This window comes from Lissotriton helveticus, chromosome 6 (genome assembly GCF_964261635.1).
Source record: "Lissotriton helveticus chromosome 6, aLisHel1.1, whole genome shotgun sequence".
NCBI lineage: Eukaryota > Metazoa > Chordata > Amphibia > Caudata > Salamandridae > Lissotriton > Lissotriton helveticus.
In genome coordinates this window covers 358,711,951-358,726,749 of record NC_136067.1, presented here as the reverse complement: position 1 = coordinate 358,726,749, position 14,799 = coordinate 358,711,951, and the positions used below count along the sequence as shown (strand labels likewise).

The window sequence follows — 14,799 nt, the reverse complement described above, 5'->3', positions numbered from 1 at the left end:
CATTTGTATAGTCTAGTGATAGGTTCTTTCCTACAGGAATGAATTAAAACATGTATAAAATAAATAAGTTGCTAAAATGTTTTACATTGAGTTTCAATAAGAAAAATGTAACATTTTTCCAAATCTGAAATAGAACATTTAACAGTGTCAGGCGATATTGGAGTTATTTTATTTAATCAGCATGTATTCCGGTACTGGCCTTCTAGATTTATTAAAATACATTTAAATTAGGCACACTACTAAGTGCCTTCCCATGCACCACTAAGCTCACTTCTGACAAGTTAAAAGAATGTTAAAAGAAGACAGTTCCAGCACACATTTACATAAAATAGAAGACAATTCCAGCATACATTTACATAAAATAGAATCCGTAACCAAAAAGCAAACTAGTTTTTCTTAAGATTTCAGAAAGACATCAGAGCTGCAAGAATAGGACATACTAGGAAGTGCCTTAGTGGATTCTTCCAGAGAAAACTATTATCTTTTAAGATAACATATTTATCTGTACCAGGGTTGAATTGGGTTCAATAAGAGGCCCAGGCACCCTAAAAAAAGCGTGGATTGTGCCTTGTCGCAAAACACTGCTTCCGTGTTTTAAGTATTATGAAAGGGAGGGTGGAGGTTCTCTAAAAGAGGCATGTTTTCGTAACTTCGCTGAGATAACTCAAAGGTCTCTTTGTGCACAGATTAGTTCACAGTTGTGAACCACACCTGAATATAAGTGAGGCCACTTCTGCTCAGGCCCTCCCCTGCTCAATCTGCATGCATTATTGGGCTGGCCCAGCGAGATTCTGGAGATGAGACCTGTACCCCGATGGTAAAAGCAGGTAAGAGAGGCCCATCTGCCTCCGGGGAGCCCGCTCAAGGACCCAGTGGGTTTCTGGCAACACCTGAACAGCACAGGAACAGCCTAAATCGGCCAGAAATATGGCAAAAAAAGCAGTCCATAGCTGCGACTCCGAAACCGGACCATGGCCCGAGTGCCCGCCTTACCAACACGACCTTACACTTAACTGAGGTACTGTCTGGTATCTTTAATTGTTCAGATGTGCAGCACAAGTTAAATTCCAGGTGCGGGACAAACATGTGCATACTTTTTGCCACTAACCACTACTGCCACCTGTAATTATTCCATGAATATAAACCAAATTATATTAGCTTCCCTTCTGTAGCTGAAACAACTTTATTGCAAAATAATTCACAATACAACAAGACATGCACACAGAAATACCTATAAAATATCATTTTTAGAGGTTCACATTACAATTCATAAAAGTTAAGAAGAGCATTCAGTGTACAAAACAATTACTAAAACAGCATACAACGGACAGGGATGATCCTGCTCATCACTGCCTGACAGCATCAATTGTTTCAATCACTCCCCAAAAACATAATACACGGAGGTGTTTATTTAAACTGCTACGGTAAAATAGTGGTAGAACTAATGCAATTCATTTGAATCTATCATCCGGGACAATTAAGTCATTCAGATATTTGATCTTGTGTCGTTTTAGATCCAAGCACCCCAGCAAGCCAGAGATAGCGATCTCAAGCTTGGCAGGACCACAATCCGGGACCGGGACCAACCATACGGAGGACTTCCTTCCCGATCACCATCACTTTTTCCTATTTAGGCCAGACAGCCATCCCCGCAACCCAACCCTGCAAGTAACTCTGAAATTTACTTTTCATGCAAAGTAAATAGTGTAAGGCCCTTCTTTGATTCCTTAAAATAGTGACACAATAAGTGTTTCCCTCTAAATCAATCCAAGAAGGCACAACTAAATGATATGGATAGGACACAAGACTCATTACACAATCTCTTAATCTAAGACTGAATCAGGCTACTAGCACACGCACTAGTAAATTGTAGCACAGGAGAATATATCAACCTAAGTCTGATAAAGCGGTCCTTCGGTTCCAGAATATGATTGGCTAAAATAGTTGATGACTCGATTTGACAGAAGATTCAAACACAATATGTCTAACTGTTAGGTACAAATCCATCCAATTCAGTCATTCCCTCATATAAATCACACCTTTCCACAAAAATCCCGATTTATTTCTCATACCAAAATTTGTTAGCACCACACTGTAGATTACCTTTTCCACACGACTGTCATTAAACCCCACATTTCACTCGAGTCCACACGGTGGCCTTTAAGTTAATAAGAGAGTATCTTGGTTAGCCAAACAAGAGAATGGTTAGCCAAACTAACTACACCGGAGTAGGATGGCAAATTGTTCAGGTTACCCTTGCCACAAAATATTAACAAAGGCCTTGCATATAAGCATCATAATTTGATCTCAAAGACTAACACCTTCATATATTATGATAGACAAGTAAAGAAATATTCTCCTGGTATTGAGACCTATGCAGCACTAGTGATAAAAATCAGTTTATAGAAGTGAAAACAAGCTCAGTGTGATCTTCATAGTCTTGTGTAAAGAGGATTCATTTTTAAAGAATGTCTTACCAATTCTCCTTCACGAGAACCATAGGTAACCTGCTCTAGGGCTACTTCTGGATAAATAGCAATGCATTTTGAAAGGACAGGCACACTCTGAAAGGAAAACGCGGGCACTGCAGCATGACTGAAAGTAGGTGTAGTGTAGGTCACCTCTCAAATATTTTAACTTCCTTCTGGACAGACAGGAACACTTCTCAAAACTGCAACTTTAGTGTCTCAGACAAGCCCGCTAGGAATCCTTACTAACTGACTGCAGCGTTAGTACATTCCTTTCTCTTTTCCACGTTTTTTCCAGTATTCTATTAACTACCTTTTTCATCCTAGTGTATGTTCTTTGCCCTCTTGCTCAAAGTTGGATATGGATAAATTAGTGCCGGCCCCCTGCAACCATTAGCTCAAACTATGCACTGCTTGTCGCAGCAATCTGAGAATCAATAGGATTCAGAGGGGAAACTAAGTTTTTAACTGAACATGAATTTTTTTTATACACAAAATCCCATCATCTTAGAGGCTCCTCGAACACACGGCAGGTATTAGGACCCGTGCTTAAGGTGTAAAAACGATAAGTGCTTTGACCCTTGTCAAGAAGGCATGGAGCGGACACCACCTATTGCGCCGGACAGGACTGCAAATTACATTATCAACTCAACTACTAACCACCATACTCCTGTAAGTGCGACAATTCAGACTACTCCAAGCCACCAAAAGCTATAAGAATGGATTGGGCGGAAGGTATTGGTAATTTTAATGTATATTAATTTATTAAACAACTGTTGTAGTGCTCAACTAAAAATTAGACAAACACTACCATCATGCGGGGGACTGTCATAAGTGTCGGTGCTAATAATTAAGTGCTGGTGCCGAGCACCAGAAACCACCCGCTCAAATTAGGCCCCGATTGACACATGGCAGAATAGTATCATTTTACATGTCACCAGAAGAGAGAGAAAAGAAAGCCTGAGGCCTCATCAGAGCAGCCCACTAAGCAAACATGGATGAGGATTCGAACATCAGACCATACTATACGAGGCCTTCAGCACCTTGTGAAGGGCTTCTCCTCAAGGCGTGGTGCCCAAACACCTACAAAAAATGTATCCCACCCTGCTATTCCTCCAATTCCTTCAAATGAATGAAAGGTTGGACTGAAAACTGCACAGCGGGGGAGGTCTACCGCCCCAGGGCCTCTTTCCGGCCTTTCCAGGATTTCTCAAACTATGAACCATCTCTTTGAAGGCCGATGCATCAGATTGTCAAGCATTACCTACTCTCAAAATCTACACCCTAACCCTATCTGTTACTCCAGGTCTAATCTGCTCCCTTCCTCCCTGCTTGCTGAGCAAACACCAAGTGCTGACTACAAGACACTACTGCTGCCTCCGGTGAGGCACAAGGGCTTTTTGGAGGGGGGTGAAGTTCATTCCATCTACAAATCTCTTCACTTATTCCAAGGACAAGACAGGATAAAGATCCTGGTGATCAGGGTCATCTTAAGAGACAACAGCGGGAACAGTAGCGGACAGATCTAGCCTGTGTCAGCACTGGAAGAGTAGTAACTTCTCAAATTCCAAAGCAAAATACATGACTGAGCAAGATGAGCCTATCAGCAAACCACAAATGATAACCAGCTCAGTGCGGGACAAACAAATTATTGTGCGAACAGCTTGAACTTTCATACTTTCAGCATGTTTAGGCTCATCCTGGAATGGATGCAGAAATTCACAGAAATCAGACTGGTTATTAAATGTTCCAATAACTTAACCTCAATATATTGGAGCAGCTACGTCCTGCATTAAAGGTCTCTTACGAAGCCAAGAAGAGGTCAATGTAAAGATGCTACTTATGTCAAATATATATATCAAGATAAAATAAAAATAAAAAAGGTAACAAATGCAGATCAGCAAGAGAAGGAAAAAGACTCCGTCCATGTAACAGCTGAAGGGAAAATAACCACAGCTTCCCTTAAATGTGCGTTCATTTTGTTATTGAATATCAGAATTTGTACAGCATCCCCTTTGTCATTTGTATGGCAAATTTTGGTAGTCCGTTAAATGACTTTGCAAAATTTCCTCAAAGACAAAAGCCTGAATCGGTTTTGTGAAGTTAGAAATGCAATCAAAAGCACCCAGCAGTAGCTCAGACAGGCAGCAGATGCCCCAAATATCACCAACGTTTGCACGCGAGCCCGGCATTTGGCATGGGTGAGCTAGACCTAGGCACAGGGCACCAATCTTCAGAGGGGCACTTGGCTCCAGTGACACATGCAACAGTGGTGTTTTTAACACTTCCTTAGCCCTTTATTTGCCCCCCCCCATCTCCCTCAAACCCTGCCGCAAAACACCAGCAGCCCCATTCCCCAGACAAACAACAGCATGATGGATATTTGTGTTCAGAGGCCAGTTAATGCTCTGATGTGAGCAGACTGGGGGCCCCCTGCTGCAGCATTTTATTCACTAGCAGAAACCAAGGTGCAAAATGTCTTTCTGCCCAGGGTGCATGGTGGCCAGCTCTTCTGCACGCCTGTCACAGGTACAAAAGATGAAAATGTTACCTGGTGAGCCCTTACTGAAAAAGAACGCGAGTGAAGAAAAACAATGGCAGGAAAGTTTATATTCACATGCATTATAAACCATTTCAGGCTGTTCATTAGAAACCGTAACTATAGCGGCCTCTAGAGAGGCTCATCATACTGGGTGACGTTTGGTCAATTAAATTGAGGTAAATGGCCTACTAAACAGACTAAATGTTCATACGGCGTACTGCTTGCTGTAATGTTACCCTGGAACCCCATCTTAACAAGCACTTGCAATGCATTTGTTAAAGTTAGAGCTGTAGGTGTTGAAAATAACAATTTTTTTTACTTTTTTTTTATTTGCAGTGGAGTTATTATATTTGCATAGCACTATTGCCAATGGTATAAAAAAGCTAAAGTAAAAAACATTGTTATTCTCTATGCCAACAGCTCTAACTTTAACAAATGCAAGAACTATTGAAAATGCAATCGGTCTCGCATCTGTTGGCGTTATTGGCATTATAAATGCCAATCTAGCCAAGTTGCAGGATGCAGTACCATATTTGGCAAAAAGAGGTACCATGGATCCGCTTTTGGCAACATATGGTACTGCACCTTGCAGAAGATATGGTAAATCCACCCTGCCCCTAATGCATTGCATGCAAGGCAGTACCAAGAACCACATTCAAATAGCTATGTCCATATATACAATAAGTAGCTTTGAAATGTGACAAAATCATGATTATATTAATTCCGGATTAGGTTTTGCTCTGTGCGGAGCAGATGAAGGGAAATTTCTAGAAGGTTTCATATAAATGTGAGATGTGCTAGTGAGTAAAGTAACCACTACCAGCCTTGCCTAAGACTAAGCGTGTGTCCTGCCTGAAGCCCTTTAAAAAATAGTGCTCTGAGGCTGTAATTAAAACCTAGGGAGTAACAACATATGTAACATGGAGTGTCATCATGTGAGGTTACAAGAAGAGACAAGGTGGTACAACGGAGGAACTACTAAGCCTATTGACCAATGAAAAGCCACCATTTACAAAAGGACAGGGACAGGAGCCACTTAAAAAGATGGGTGGAAAGTGGGCAGAGCTTTATGCCCATATCCTGAATACAAAAACAATAATTGATGGACAGAATGCAGAACAATGTCATACATTCACCCCAGTACAGAGATCTGGGCCTCAATCCATCCTTTTTTTGCACTCCACACCACCCCAGGTCAGACATGGCCATATGCAAATCAGCCTTGACCCTGTGCCTCATGGGAACAGTCCAGCCCGAACTGCCAAGCCATGTCTTTCCTGGACCGGAATCAAGCATCCAAGGACCGGTTTCTGGCTATCAGCCGTCATCAGCCTTGATAGCTTGACTCCAGTGGTGTGGAGAGGATGGGACTCACGTCTGAGCATACCCATCCCACTCGGGGTGACAAATGCAAAAACAACAATTGATGGACAGAATGCAGAACAATGTCATGCATTCACCCCAGTACATATCCTGAATACAGCATGGCGAGACCTACAAATGGAGAATGATTTTAACATTTGAACCTATTAATAAAGCAACAGTGCTGGAGAAGAACTCATTACCTCAAAGGCTGCTCTGAAGGACTCCTCCTGTCAGTGTGGTTACAAGAAGCAACCTGTGAGTGTGTTTGTTCACTTTAGATATTTGCTGGAAAAGGCCCTGAAGGTACTTTTAAAACAGGGCATCCAGTAGCTTCTGTGCAGGTACACAAGCAGGAGATTGAGACCTTCTTGACATGATTCAACACAGCACTCTGGAGCAAGATTAAAAGATTGATAGCTTGGATGATAAACCACAAAATGATCCAGGCTTCAGTGCACAAGCTTGTTCACTTAAAGTCTGGTGGCAGTGATAGAAATATGCTTTAATCGGTCCGCCACACATTTATACTATTCAGATGGATTTTCAGTAAAGCTGTAATTCTTTTATCTCAATTCAACTTTATTTGATCACATAAAAATGGATCCTAGAAGGAGCATGATAAATTACGGTATAACATTTTATTTCGTTTAAAAAAAAAAAGATGGAACAATAATAAAAAGGCACTAATTAAAATACATTTAATTCCATTTGAGGGCTACAATATTCTTAAGAACAAGATAAAAATAAGCTTTAAAAACATACAAAAAAAATCAAATTCAATCACTTGCATCTCAGAACGTACCACACCAGCAAAAGGTTAGTGGTAACGTGTATCAAAAAAGCATAACAGTGGAAGAGCAGACGTGATTTGTGCACCACACCTCCAAATGCTGGGTGTTAAGGTGCCGCCCCTTTGTGATAATGTTATCACTGTATCCGAGTATTGCCGCATCCTAAATGAAAAGTAATGTTACTGTTTTAAGAGTCATCAGACCCGGTGTCACTCGGCGGCCTCTTTTGAGACCTGGGATGCTGCATGGATATACTCAGCACCATCACAGTTCAGTGTTGTTAGATTAAAACGCAGCGAGGAGCAGAGCAATTAATGAAGATTATCCAGCACTCACAAATCACTGCAAAGAGTTGGAGATAGCTTGGTAGAACTGCCAAACTACGTGCATTGAAGCAGCCCACGCGAGCCTGTTAAATGTGTTATCGTTCTGTAATAACAGAAAATGATGTTAAGCAATCTGTGCAGTTTACCCTTTGCTCACCCTACCTCAAAAGCCTAACTTGTGACTAATTTGCATAAAAAGAAAACTGTAGTTGTGTTCCAATACTAAATAAACGGCGTTTAATATAAAACGAGGAGCTTATAAGATCTTCCTTCATTTCTGCACTATCTATAGAACATTATAGGCCTATGGACGCCTCGGAACACTGTACAAACAGGCAGACACAAGGAACATGAGTGAATTATAACCAATCTTACTTAAAAACATAGTGTGCTCCTGGTTTATTCACATTGGTTAGACACCACTATCAAGATGGTGGAGTCTTGAGAACGGGAAGCCCTCTAGCATCCAACATATATTGTGTTTCACCTCCTGGGCAGTTCTGACCTGCAATTTGGGATTCCCAAGAAGGCACAGCTTGGGTTTCTTCGGTGTTTGTACCCAAAAGGCGCTTCTGCCCGAGCTCTCGGGCCCACAATGGAAGAACTGTGCTGGGAGAACCTGGTGCAGGGGATACAAGGAGGCAAAATGAATGCACGTTCAGCAGCTGACACAGATTCTAGCTGGACCGCTCATCGTCACTGTGTAAATGCGCAGAACGGACAGAGAGGCGGGGGAAAGAGGAGTTACGGGGGGAGCGGTGAGAAAGAGGGGCAGCGGGTGTGATACATGGGCCGGATCTTCCCCGAGCATTGGGGGTCCAGATTCTGTCTTCAGTGTGTAGAGTTCCCCCAATCGGATTGAGAAATTAGGGTAGATGACACTTGGCTCAGAGGAGCTGTGGAAAAAAGAGACCCCCATCACCCCGTTTCAAGTACTGGAAGTGATTTTAATTGCTCTATAAGGTAGATTTTAAAAACTGCCATCATCAACCTCGAGCTTCATTCTAAGAAGGACAAAAAGAATTGGACGCAAGGTTTTTTTCACAGCACAGTAAGCGTCCAAAGAGGGGAGACCGGTTTCCCCTGATTTTGCTGAGCTGTCTAGTGGTAAACAGGCCGGTCTTAGCTCCATAAACTCAATACACCCTGATACGCATCGGAGAAATGTAGGGTTGAAAATGCAATGAGATCAATGGAGGAGCGAAATCGATCAAGCAAATCATGATGCATACTGATGGAGCATGAATCTGAAACGCTTTGTTGGCTGGAGGGCAAGGAGCCACAGGTTCTGCGACAGCTGATTAAATGTAAAGATTGTGCTACAGGATGGGTAATTAAACTGCTTCAGAATGCAAGGTAATTGACAATTTGAGGAGGGACTCCCATCTGAGGAAGCAGTAGCGATGAAGCAGGTATTGAGTGAAGAGATGACCAGTACAGGATCCACAGAGCCTACAGACTTACTACGAGGATAAACAAAGGCCCAGAGTGGCACAAAATCATACTGGGCTTTGCTAAGAGCCAATATCGACAGCAGATAGGTGGAGAAAACTGTCGAGTTGGAAAATAGAAAGTTGCCTTTCTGGTCCTTTCCGAACTAGTGCGCCAACACTTGCCAGGAAGCGGTAATTGGCAGTGGTACATTTTTGGGCATTTTAGTTAACAAAAACGTACTGCCAAAAACATAATACAGAATAAATACAATACGCATACATTTCAAAACATTTATAAAGTATACTGTTACAAAGAGTAATCTTTATAGATCGAAAATAACAGCCACTCTAAATACTACAAAAAAATAATCATATTTAACAGTTAAACACCAGCAACCCTACACAAACAATCATTTGCAAATCTGTTGATGATAATTCATTAAACACCGACACTTCTAAGTATCCTCGTAAAGCAAAGCCTAACAATCGAATGAAACATACATGGTACTGATTCCAATAACTAGCACAAAACTGAACTGTTGAGCTAATAGTTTTTAGATCATGTGATACAACTGCTTTCACTAATTAGTGGTATCTAATATAATCTAGCCCCAAACAACTATATCCGACATGGACCACAGTTTCATCGTCCACGTTACGGTATTTGTTTTACTTTACTCATTGTTTGAAGAACAACAAGGTGAGGTTGTAGAGAACAAGTCTAGTTGTCTAAAAAGAAATCACATGAGGCCATATTGAATGTTTGGAACGAGAAGTAGTTCAAGGTACTTTTGCAACACAAATAGCACCTGAAGCAGCTCCATCGACTCATCAAGTTAAATAGAGAACACAGATTGTCCTCCACACTACAAAGATGGAGTCTGCATTTTATTTCCATTCAATCATTTTTTGGTTCGTAGCTCATCAGATCATGCATCATGGAGAACATACTTGGTAAACTAAGAGATCAAATAGCTTTCTCTTAGTAGTTTCCGTAACACTGTTCGTTACCCAAATGTGGTCCAGAAGTGCGTCAGCTTGCAACCATTTGGCTCATAGATAGTACAATAAACTCATAGAATTTGCTCCTAGCTGGGTAACGCCTCTTCCAGTCTAAGCAGTGCTTGTGGTTTAGAGCTTCTTAAACTCAACAATGAACATAAAGCATTGAGTCTTTGGTGGTTAGATGTATATTTAGATACCTTGGACACAGCACACAGAAACACAATAATGTAGAGTCTGGTTTCATAGTGATAGCTTGTGAAAGGGGGTTAACCGATAATCCACCATGTTTAAACATTTTAAAACTTTTTGTAGTTGCACCCACTCTGATTTTGGAAAGAGTGGGTGATGTAAATGCCTCAGTAGAAGTCGCTTGACAAGGCCATCAAAAAGGCGCTCTTGATACTCGAGTTTGAACCCCCGTTTTTTTTAACTAAAGGTTGGTATTTAGTTTTCTTTAAATGTGTAAATAAAGTTATTATTATACAATACGAGGTTGGTCTGCAAAATTTGCATCCCAACAGGATTCTGATGTATATTGGTTACATCATCATCACACACAAGAGGACTGATAACGTCAGCTAACGTTAACTAAACTGGGAGGAAACCGATCACCACTGCTGCAAATTGATTGTGGCGGTCAGCCATAGAAAGGTAAAACAAAGTTTGTTCAAGAATAGCCTTGTTTTAATATATTTATGGTATTCATCCTCTAAGTGCAATTTCTATTGCAATTAGTTTGCACTTTTATCCAAGTCCCATTATGTAAATGTGTGATTAGTTTACGTAATCCAATTTCAATCCCCAATGGTACAAAGCTGAGCCCAAAAGCAATTTCTACTAATCCTGCCAAATGCTGTTTAACAGACAAACATGATGTTCATAATGAACTGAAGACCAAAGGCACCAACTAAAATGTGCCTCCTTGTGGTGGGGAAATGTACTGAGCCCCTCTATTCTCGTTTGATAAAAGTGGTCAATATCCTGGCCAGGTACAGTGAGTAGTCATCAGACGCATTTACTGTTTGCCCTGTTCAACCAGTAAGGCAGAGATTAGGCTACAGTTCGGGATCCTCAAACAGGATGGGTGACTGATGGTGAATTAGTGATACTTGCTCACAGGATAAGAGGTACCGAATTCTTGAACACATTTTTAGTCAGGGCAACAAGAGACTCCTTCAAAGCCAATGACTCGAGCTATGTGCCACACTCATGGCTCCAGAGTTAGGAAGATAGTGGGTACAGGGCCAACAGTATCTAGTATATAAAGACAAATATGCTTTTATACATTATTGAGAATGGATTATGGAGTTGATTACAAAAACCTTTCTAGCAATACCATAAACACATGTAATCTTTGAGCAATTCAAAGCAACTCTTCTTAAGGGCCTAAGACACTATATCAGCAAAGTTATGTTTTTGCTGCTCCAGTTTGAGAAGTTACGGAGCAGTTCATAGCTTATTCATACAAAACCAACATGTACAAAGTGTGCTCTTTTGGGAAAGAATGATTATCCAAATATTTTGTCTCTGCGGGCCTTAAATCACGCAAGGCATTTTTACCAATGTTGGGGGGTCTGGGGGGGAGGGGAGGAGGGGGGAGTTACATAAAATTATTGCTTTCTTTCGAAAATACATAGAGAAGACTCAATGTGAGAAACCACGTGATTGTGTGCACCGTTTAAGTGTAAGACAGTCCATTATGTAGTCCGTGGCAAGCACTTCCTGAAAGGTGAAATTATATATTAAACAACCAATAGCCTGTGGGGAAAGGGAAACTCTCTGACTATAGCCAAAGCCCGCTCTATGCGAGTATGCATACCCTAGAACTACTGCCTTATCTGGCTCAAAATAAATTCTGACTAAAAATTGATCACATACCATCACTAACCTTCAGAATGCAGTGCATTGCCGAAAAAGGATTACAGACTATTTTGTTTATTCTAAAAAAAGGACTAGAGAGCAGACAATGCTCCCTCATCAAAATGATGAATGAATCAATTAGGAACAGAAAAAGTAACGAGAAAAGGGACTTCACATATTAGGATACCTCACTCACACCTCGCAATCAGGAGCAGGGTGTCTGCTATTTTGTAAAGCTTCACCTCCTCAATGGGCTCCACGCAAATGGGACGAGAGTCATCACCATTTTAGGGAATCAAAAAGACTACTGGGCTTTTGCCAGAATACACTGGACAGGTGTCTAGTCCAGGGTCAAATCACAACTAGAGGAGCCCCAGTCAGAAGCTCCTTAGATCTCAGCTCCAAACTAATGGGAATTTCATTGACTTACACTTTCAATACACATGTGACTCTCAACCATAAGTAATGTAATTTGCATAAGTAGCAGCATTTAATGGCAGTGTAGTCCAAATCAGAATTAGCATGTTTTTATTTTTATCACATGCAAACAAATTACATACCTTAGGTAGTGTTCTTTCTGATGAACACTTCGAACCACGGATTCCTCACTTTACAATACTCCCAAGGCACTAGTTGCACCAAACGACAAGGCTAATTGAATCGACCGACCAGCTATGGCGCCTGCTGTGTGTCACGTATTATAGTTGGCAACACTCAATTAACGACGGTGCCCCAGAAGGGAGGAATAGCCTGAAACCTCCCAATGGACCTAGGTCCTTAGATACAAAACAACATGGGATCTGTGCACACGTCAATTATTACAATATACAGTCTTGATAGACAAATCATGCACAATATAACACCAAATCAATAACGTTGAAGTGATCTTGATTGTTGTAATCTTCAATTCAGATTTTATTCGCAACGCCCAGCCAACACGTGTTTCGTCAGGGTGGTAAACCCACAACTTTGTCAGGGCTCTAAAAAGTACAATGGCTGCATGTTACATACATGTACCTACACCATACATGTTACAAACTCATCTTAATCATAATAAAGTACTCAAGGATCAGTGTGAGTCTACAAGACCAACTTGAAGAGAAGGGTAATACCAAGAAATGTTCCCTATAGCACAGCCTATTAATAAGCCATACCAAAGGGCAAGGGTGCCTTTTCTCAATAAGTTGCAATGGGGGAGGACGGTAAATACTACTGTTTGGTAGTGCTATTTTAACAAAAGATGTAGACTGGAGTCATTAACAGCCTGCACAGCACGGAAGTTAGTAAATCGCGGGACGTATGGCATGCTGAGATTGTGCCGACATTGATGAATGGGGCAACTCCGTGATATTTTATTGGATCAGTGCAATAGATTACTGACAGATATACACTGTAATTTTGCTGTATACCTTCAACTTGCCATATTGATAAACTCGGGCAGTAATGGAGGCAGACATATATATATTGGCATTGGTGTAAAAGAGCATGTAGGCGTATTGGCGTTTGTGCTTAATTCTAATATAGATAAATGAGCCTTTTATGGATGAGGAAACGTCGGTAGTAATATTTAGAATAATTTTATCGGATGAGGATACACATGATTAAACAAATATAAACAAACATTAGGTACAGTGCAGATAATACACTAGTGGTTTGAAGAGCTTGTAATTGATGGTATATAGTACCAGATTTGGCTTTTAATGGTAACAGTAGTTCCTTCTCCCTCCTCAGCGTCTTACAACTTAAGGACACCATACAGAACGTGAGCTGCTGGACAGACGCAGTGTAGACTTTCACTCAGCTTTAACCCGACAGCCGGGACGGAAGTAAAACCGGCGGAGAGGTGAGGCACTCCCTTCAGACATTTTGGTACAATTCCAGTGGTATATATCACATGATATGTTCTGACTTAGTACTTATTTAGTCCATGTATTAATATCCCCTGCAGCGTAGTGATCACGCAACTTACATTGAAACACCACTGCCCACTGGGTAAGAAGCACGGCAGTGCTAAACCTTTTATTATCGCATTTTAGGTCTTTCTTCTTCCTTTTTTACTTTGCTCTCTATGGGGCCCTTCTTAAGTGGGTGTCCATTGGGTCACGGACAAGATTTGGTGAAGTATATATCTACTTAATTAGATGTATTTTATGATGGTAATAATAAAAGTGCACGCTGGCGATAATACTGTTACATTGAGTGTATATCACGTTGGTGATTTGGTATGGCTTATTAATAGGCTGTGCTATAGGGAAAATTTCTTGGTATTACCCTTCTCTTCAAGTTGGTCTTGTAGACTCACACTGATCCTTGAGTACTTTATTATGATTAAGATGAGTTTGTAACATATATGGTGTAGGTACATGTATGTAACATGCAGCCATTGTACTTTTTAGAGCCCTGACGAAGTCGTGGGTTTACCACCCTGACGAAACACGTGTTGGCTGGGCGTTGCAAATAAAATCTGAATTGAAGATTACAACAATCAAGAACACTTCAACGTTATTGATTTGGTGTTATATTGTGCATGATTTGTCTATCAAGACTGTATATTGTAATAATTGACATGTGCACAGATCCCATGTTGTTTTGTACTCCCAAGGCACTAGACTGGATCTGGAAACTTATCGAACAATGTCCCTGGGAGCTGCTAGGTGCCACAGAGCGAAAGAGATTATAAACATCACTCATGCGTGCTGACATCAGTTGCTTTCTTTCTATGCGTGGATCAAAATTTCATCAGCTTACGATGACTTTTAAACTTAATCCAGTGTGTTAGTGAACAATGTCCCCTCCTAAAACAACAGGATTCTAAACACGCTGTGACGGTTAGAAAGCAGATGTTGGACACACAAACCTGCATGGGTTGTGCCTCTATCATTTGGACCTGGGACACGACTTGAAATCGTGCGACAAATGTGCCCTTAATGTACCCAGAGGCAATACGGGACTGACGAGCTAAGCCGTATATCGCCGAACATAAGAAGTCTTGCTCCAAACTGTGGGCGT

General features: G+C 41.1%; 1 protein-coding gene and 1 long non-coding RNA gene across 4 annotated transcripts in view; one reads left to right on the top strand and one right to left on the bottom strand.

The window, feature by feature from the left end:
• The window catches only part of ROCK2 (Rho associated coiled-coil containing protein kinase 2), a 663,375-nt gene that overhangs the window by 516,013 nt on the left and 132,563 nt on the right, over positions 1–14,799 (bottom strand). The window lies entirely within an intron of this gene.
• Positions 1–14,799, top strand: part of LOC144762571 (uncharacterized) — a 222,491-nt gene that overhangs the window by 98,118 nt on the left and 109,574 nt on the right. Inside the window, exon 4 of one of the 2 annotated variants that reach the window (XR_013596108.1) lies at positions 13,522–13,633. The exons of the other annotated variant lie outside the window; for it this stretch is intronic. This is a non-coding gene — a long non-coding RNA (uncharacterized LOC144762571). The remainder of the gene's footprint in view (positions 1–13,521; positions 13,634–14,799) is intronic. 2 annotated transcript variants of the gene reach the window in all.